Raw genomic sequence first — 6495 nt, forward strand, 5'->3', positions numbered from 1 at the left:
TATCCTTTCTGTAGACATTGTACTCCCCAAATTCCAGTTCTGCATTTCTTATATCTGTGTGACACCACGTCTATTGTGAGGTATGTTTCTTGCAAACATATTTAAGATATGTTTCTTGCAAACATAGACTAATTGGATTGTGCTGCGATAGGAGATTGTGGATATCTTCAAAATTGCTGCAGAATCCTCTACAGTTACAATGTAAAAATGTATTCATTATTTGGTTTTTTTTTGTATTTTCAGCTTGTTTTCTTGTGGTTATTGGCTTAGGATTTAATGTTTTTTTGTCTTCCTTTTTTTAGGGAAGTATGGCTTTCTGGTATCCATCTCTTCTTCCTCTGCAAAAAATTTCTAGTTTTGTTTCTTCCATCTGATTCTTTTCTTCTACTTCCACGTTATCCATTTTATTCCCATTTACTTCAATGGTTCTATCTTGTTTTATGGATTTAATATGGATTTGCTGGTTTCTCTAGTTGGTGGTATCGTAATGGGTGTGTTTATTGCCTGCTCTGCTTTTTGTTTTGGTTCAATCAGCAGCAAGCATGCCCAATCTGAAATGGACTTTTTTGGTGGAATCGTTACTTCTGTCTGTGTTTCTATTGTTTTTTACTTGTGCATAAGATGGTCTATTTGTTCATTGTGGCTGTAATGTTCTTTTAGCTTCTTGATATGTTACATTGTTTTCCACTTTATATTTCTATATTCTCTTTTCTCTCTTCACATTCTTTCGAGTAGGCATTATGTTCTCCTCTGCAGTTGGGGCATCTTGAATTTTGTGCTATACAGTCTTGTTGGGTATGTTTTCGTGACCCACATTTTGCACAGATAGCGAAACTTCTGCATACTGCTTGAGAGTGTCCATTCTTCTGATACTTAAAAAATCAGACAGGATTTGGAATGTATGGTCTCAGTGGACAGTTTAGATATCCAGCTTTTACAGTTTTTGGTGGTTTTGGAGTGTTGAAGGTCAGAATTATATTTCTCATAGGGATAATTTCTCCGTCTCTTTTAATTGTTATTCTTTTGACTTGAGCCCCTTGACCTTTCTGCTCTTCTTTGATTTCATCTTCGGGAATGCTGAGGAGGCCCCATTCAGTAATTACTCCTCTAGAGGTATTCAGGGTGGAATGGGGAGTAACTGTTATTGGAATATCTCCAAAAGTTTTTGCTTTCATTAGATGCTCAGTTTGTTTTTGGTTTGTCATCTCTACTAGCAGATTCCCTGATTTAGTCTTCTGACTGTTTTAGGGGACCTAGCTATGCTTTCAAGAGTTTTTTGAATTCCGAAAGGTGACAAACTTCCGATCGGTTGTTCATTCTTAGAATGAATAACTAGAAACAGTGGTGCAACTAGAGGGAGATCCTCTGTTCTTTGTCTCTTAGCTGTACATGAACCCGTTTTATCTAGTTTTCTGCTAGTTTGAGTAGCAGAAACATGGTCTGTGCTTGTCATGTTTGCTCCTTTTGGCCCTTGGCTGGAGGACTTTTCTGCCAAGATTTATGGCCCATTTTACGCCATGGGAAGGCAGGGGCAGTGCCATTAGGAGGCCAAGCGGTTAGTGCTACTAAAAATATATGAAAAAGGAAAAGAAAGGAGAGTTTCCTTTCTGCGTTCTGACTTATAATTTTCAAGTATGGAACTTTTTAAATGAAACTGTTGAGAAAAAGACAGGAACTTAAAAATAACACGATTCACTTATCAAGAGCACTCTAAGTCGCAGTAATGTCACTTTGCCTCAAAAAATGCTTGGCACCCAAGGCCATTCAAGCGGATATATATATATTGAGAAAAATAAGAGAAAATTGAGCTAGTTGTTTCCTTATTACCGAAGTTGATAACTTCTTGAGTAGTAATAGAGGCAACCCCGGGGGCTCACATCTGGTGAGTATGGGCTTGGCAAACCCAGGGTCCTGAGCTGGATATCATCATTCTTCTCTTTCTTGGTGATTCCTTTCTACTTTTCTCTCTCTCTCTCTCTCTCTCTCTCTCTCTCTCTCTCTCTCTCTCTCTCAGGGTAACTCGGGAATTTTTTTTTTTTTTTTTTTTGGTTGGTGCAGCATAAGCCTCAGGCTTCCTTGTACCATGTGGCTAATAATAATAATAATAATAATCTGTAATGAGTTATGTAGCATCAGCCAAAAAAAAAAAAAAAAAAAACAATTTCACAAGTCCATTACCTCTAAAATGTTTGTCCAGTTCCTCCTTGAATTTATTTTATTTAAGTTATCAACTTCCATAACGCCAGATGGAAGTTTGTTCCAGCAATTAACAACCCATTGACTAAAGTTAAATTTCTGCACATTTATTCTATAACTGTCTTTCCTCAATTTGAATTTATGGCCCCTCAGATTCATAATCTGTGCAAGCGCAAGAATCCCATCAGAATTCAATACACCTCAATCAGATCACCTTGCAGATGCCTAGTCTCCAGACCTGTACGCAGTACTCAAGGTGTGGCCTGACCATTGCCTTATAAAAAAAAATAATCGCCTCCTTTTCCCTACTAGCAAAATTCCTGTATATCATTGACAATACCCCATGAACTGCTCTGGCAGGCTGTCTGCATTGCTCAGAAAACTTCATATCTGACTGCACAATTACTCCTGGATCTTTTTCATTTTCTACCACCCTTAGTGTAGTACCACACAGTTGGTATGTTTCTCTGGGGTTACTTTTACCCGGGCGCCTCTGTAGCCAGGTGGGCAGGAGTGGCAGTGCGTAGCACACGCTTCTCGATTAGACTGGGGTTCGAGCCCGTGACCACCAAATACGGAGGATGTGGAAAGGTCAGGGAATGCCCACCGCATATCCCCAGAGCAATATGGCCTTAGTTACTAATGCTCCTAAACAACAAACAAACAAACTTCTACCGATATGCAGTACTTTGCATCTGTCAATGTTAAACTTCAGGTGCCACTTACCAGCCCATCTGTCCAAATTTTCTAGATCCTGTTGTAGTAGCACACTGCCATTAACCATATTTGTATCTCCTTGTGTCCAGCGACATAAAACCTGCCAACCTTTGTATCATCTGCAAACTTCAACATTCTCTCATATACCTTCATCAACATCATTGATAAATATACAAAACAGTGGACCCAACCCCAAACACTGGGGGTCTCCACTAATAACTAGTGGAGACCCCAGTGGAGATCCCAGCTCTTCGTAGACCCTTAGTCTATGAAGAGCAGCATCCATTGCTTACCACTCTTCTCCCACTCAACTACCCTTTTATCCATTGTAGCAACTTACCCTTAATACCATACTACTCCAATTTGTATAGTAGTCTACATGCACAACAGCATCAATAACAGCAAATAAAGGTGAACATTGCTTCGACTGAGTATCTATTTTTCAGAAAATATTTTACATTCATTCTTCTTTCAGGAAAACATGCTCTGGTCAGTCTCTTTTGCTAAATGATTGCCAAAAATAATGTAGAACAGGGTTCCCCTTCCAAAGTAGCGGCAAGAGAGGAAAAAGGCAGTGAGGAGAAAGAGCAGAGGAAAAAGGCAGAAAACCAGAGCAGGTTATCAGGTTTAACCTGCTATGGTAAGTGTTAGTTAGGGTGTTTCCTCCCACTCCACTGTTTTAAATTCAGAACTCGTTTTCCTATTTTAAAACAGCGGGAAGAGGGGGGCATAACACCCTAAGACTGAGGCCTTATTCTAAAATCGGCCGAAATATCAAAAACGCACAAGAATTCTGTTGGCCGGACAATACTGAAAAGCACTGTTATGTTATTTTTTTTTATTTATTTTTTTTTTTGGTAGTTGTTGGTGCATCGGCTTCGGTGGACATAATGCACATCCCAATGTTTTTGCCGTATTTTGATCCAAACCCGAGGCGGGATTCGAACCCGCGACCTCTGGATTGCCAGGTAGGCAATTTACCCACCCGGCTAGCCCGGTCGCCGCTATGTTAATTGGAAGCCCTGAATTGACTTTTAAAAAAGGTGGAAGGAGAGCATTAGCATTAGTATTAGCATTAGTAGAGAGGCATTTGATGCAAGAAAGCAAGCTTATGCAGCATCAGCCAAAAAAAAAAAAAAAAAAAAAAAAGTAACATAAATAAATAAAAATAACCACTTCCACTTCACCCCTCTGTTCGTTCGAAATACCTGTCCAGCTGAGCCTTAAACTTATTTAGGCTATCAACTTCCACGACAAGGGATGGAAGTCTGTTCCACCCAGATGAGAGACACCGCCTCATCCAATGTTTTACCTTAGAGTCCTCATACCCATTACTCATTTCCTTGGGCATTCACCCTGAGATCATTATTCGTCAGAAAAACATTTTGGACAAACTTAATTCTTACTTAGCCATCCTCATCCACATTTCTTACGATTCCAGCAAATGAGCATTACTCTTCATAATTAACTAATTAATGAAAATATTGCTCACTTTAAAAAAAAAATGAATACCATCACAACAAATTCTTCTAACCTCCGCAATTTCACAGAGAAAAAGAGAAATATTAAAAACCTACCTTTTATCGAAAACGTAAACTAAATCACTACTGAACTTTGCATTATACAATTTCAAACATTGCGCAAATAAAAGCGACATCTAAATTTACTAAACGTGAAGTACACCGTAAAATTCTGGATGTCAACCAAGCATATTTTACAAAAACAAATATATAAACAAATAACTACTGTACTAATAATACTACGTACTACTATTTTTAAATTATATTATTATATTAGGGTCACCCGTAATTAATTAAATAAATCCATAATTTGTGTCTGTAAATTACGTGTGTTCTTTTGTCGAATTGCCTATTTTTCTGGACGACAAAAACTCAGTTATTCGGTAAAAAAAAACCTTGGTATCTACGACAGAGACCGCCTAACTGAGACATATGAAAAAAACCCATTCAACTTAAATAGATAGGGATACACTTAAATAGAAAGGGTGCAAGAATATTTGCTGATGCTATCAAGGCAGTGTTATGTGGGGCGGAAACCTGATAGCTTCGGGGGATACAAGGACTGATAGTTTAATAGTAGTCGTAGGAAGAGCTCAAGGTGATTCTTGCACAACTTCTATTAGAACAAGTAACGACCTGGAGCGAGGGGTGTTGGGGATTTCAGGGACGGATGGCAGTCATCCTGAAATAGGTGGGTATATGGGATGAGTTAGGGTAATTAGGAAACGAATAGTAGTAGTAGTAGTAGTAGTAGTAGTAGTAGTAGTAATGGCATGTGATGCAAGAAAGCAATTGTATCAGCTTATGCAGCATCAGCCAAAAAAAAAAAAAAAAAAATCACACCATTGCCTCCAAATGCCTGTCCAGTTTCTCCTATCAATTTCCACAATGACAGATGGAAGTTTGTTTCAGCAATAAAACACCCACTGGCTAAAGGCAAATTTCCGCACATCTATTCTACATCTGTCTTTTCTTAATTTCAATTTATGCCCCTTTAGGTTAGTAATCTGAACAAGTGGAAGGATCCCATCAGAATTCAGCGTGCTCAACCCATTTAAGGCCTTATATACCTCAATCATATCACCGCGCAGGTGTCTAGTCTCCAGCCACTGCAATTTGCAGAACTTAAGCCTCTCTTGGTAAGACGATCCCTTCATTCCCCTCACCAATCTTGTTGCCCTTTTCTGTACACGCTCAAGTAAATCGACATCCTTCCGAAAATGAGGAAGACCTGTACGCAGTACTCAAGGCATGGCCTGACCATTGCCTTATACAGAGGGATAATCGCCTCCTTTTCCCTGCTAGCAAAATTCCTATACATCATTGACAAAACCCATGACCTGCCCTGGCAGCCTGTCTGCATTGCTCAGAAAACTTCACATCTGACTGCACAATTACTCCCATGTCTTTTTCATTTTCTACCACCCTAAGTGTAGTACCACAGAGTTGGTACGTTTCTCTGGGATTACTTCTACCCATATACAGTACTTTGCATTTCTCAAGGTTAAATTTTAGTTGACATTTCTTAGCCCATCTACCCAAATTATCTAGATCCTGTTGCAGTAGCACACTGCCATTTCTGCCATTAACAACCATGCCAACCTTTGTATCATCTGCAAACTTCGACATTAAGCCTGATATACCTTCATCAATATCATTGATAAATATACAAAACAACAGTGGACCCAACACCGAACCCTGTGGGACTCCACTAATAACATTAGTCCACGAAGAGCAGCACCCAATGATTATCACCGTCTGTCTTCTCCCACTTTACCATCCTTTTATCCATTGTAGCAACTTACCCTTAATACCATTCTGCTCCAATTTGTACAATAGTCTTCCATGCGCAACAGTGTCAAAAGCTTTCCTGAAATCCAAATATATGATATCAAAATTATTTTTTGCATCCAGTTCTTTGTAACCACATCATAATATCCTATCAGATTTGTCAGACAAGACTTTCCCTTAACAAACCCATGCTGTGTCTGAATTATTGCTGCAGTCTTGTCTAGATGATCCTCAATGCATCTTTAACCAGTGACTCCATTATTTTACCAGA

The 6495-nt window shown here is 39.0% G+C and overlaps 1 protein-coding gene across 2 annotated transcripts in view; it reads right to left on the reverse strand.

The window, feature by feature from the left end:
• The window catches only part of LOC150091234 (aladin-like), a 343291-nt gene extending 338743 nt beyond the window's left edge, over nt 1-4548 (reverse strand). For both annotated transcript variants that reach the window (XM_090374811.1, XM_090374804.1), the window contains exon 1: nt 4491-4548. The gene's annotated coding sequence lies outside the window, so the exon portion shown is untranslated. The remainder of the gene's footprint in view (nt 1-4490) is intronic.
• Nucleotides 4549-6495: the final 1947 nt, after the last annotated feature.

Source organism: Mastigoproctus giganteus, chromosome 1, assembly GCF_048544385.1.
Source record: "Mastigoproctus giganteus isolate SK-2022 chromosome 1, ASM4854438v1, whole genome shotgun sequence".
NCBI classification, from domain to species: domain Eukaryota; kingdom Metazoa; phylum Arthropoda; class Arachnida; order Uropygi; family Thelyphonidae; genus Mastigoproctus; species Mastigoproctus giganteus.